Source organism: Galeopterus variegatus, unplaced genomic scaffold (genome assembly GCF_000696425.1).
Source record: "Galeopterus variegatus unplaced genomic scaffold, G_variegatus-3.0.2 Scaffold12900, whole genome shotgun sequence".
Classification (NCBI taxonomy): domain Eukaryota; kingdom Metazoa; phylum Chordata; class Mammalia; order Dermoptera; family Cynocephalidae; genus Galeopterus; species Galeopterus variegatus.
In genome coordinates, this window is record NW_007739011.1 from 7,332 (window position 1) to 8,743 (window position 1,412).

Sequence of the window (1,412 nt, forward strand, 5' to 3'; positions counted from 1 at the left end):
TTCTCTTCATCCTATTTTGTAGTTTTTAGTGTACACTTTCTTGATATCTTTTGTTAGATTTAGCCTTTAGCATTGATGTTTTTGTTGCTTGTGAATGACACTTCAAAAAAATCTCATTATCCAATCTTTGTTTCTAATATCCAGAAATACATTTGATATTTGTATATTATTCTTGTGTCCAGAAACCTTACTAACTTCACCTGTTAATTCTCATAGATGGTTTGTAGATTGCTTTGAATTTTAAAAATTTGTCATCATCATTTGTGAATACTGACAGCTTTACTTCTTTCTTTCCAATCTCTGAACTTTTTATTTTATTTTATTTCATTTTCTTGTGCCATCACATGGTTAGGATCTGAGATAGAATGTTCAGTATAAGTGGTGATCTCGTAATTAGCTTTAAAAGTTTTCCTTATTTCTAAATGAAATAAGAGAGCCAGCTTCTTTATTCTTTTTAAAGGTCTTCTTTAGTCTTTTGGGGTAAAGTTTGTCCCATGGTTTCTCCTCGATGGCTGTCTCTTTCATTCCCTCACCCCCTACCACACTTTTCTTTACTTGTCACATTGGCTTGGACTTCAGGATTTGAAGTCTTCTTTATTGGGATGTTGCAGCATTGGCCGGATTCTACTTCATGGGGCTATGAGAGTTGAGAAAATGAGGCACACCTCCCTTATCCTTAGGTGTATTCTTCTCTTCTCTCCAAAATACCACCACATGAAGTTGTATGTATTAGGACAATGATCCTTAATTACTTCTGCTTGTCTCATAGAAAGTTTTTGAAAAATGATATATACCACCTCACAAATTTTTATGTGGACACCTAAACTTTTTCATCATAAATTGAAATATTCTTAAAGATATTATCTGGCAAACTGTAACTAATAACATGTTAAAACAGAACTATTTACCTCACTCATAAATGTATCAATTGGAATATAAATATATGATAATTTGATCCCTACTTTCATCTAATTAACAAATATATAAACAAGGTTTTCTTTCACATTTAGAAATTTAACTTCCTTCCTTTTTCTTCTTAAATTTGTATTTACATTTTTATCATAATGTAATGTATTTTTATGCTTTAAAGTATTTTATTGAACACCGTATTTTACTTCTCTGCCACACAAAATATGTGTAAATTGATATTTTAAATCTCTAATATTTATTTGATACTGAAATTTTATTTTAACTTCTGTACACATTAGACATGGTGTGAAATTTTTTCTGGACTGAATTATAATTGTCATAAAATTATTAAAACAATATATTGCAAATACTTTTTGAGTGGTCATATTTAAAATGGTAGTAGTTTTAATACTTGTTTTATTTACTTAAATTTTTGATAAATAATTATGTTATTAAATATAATGAGTAAATTGAAATACAACTCTTAACAAGATTAAAAAAGC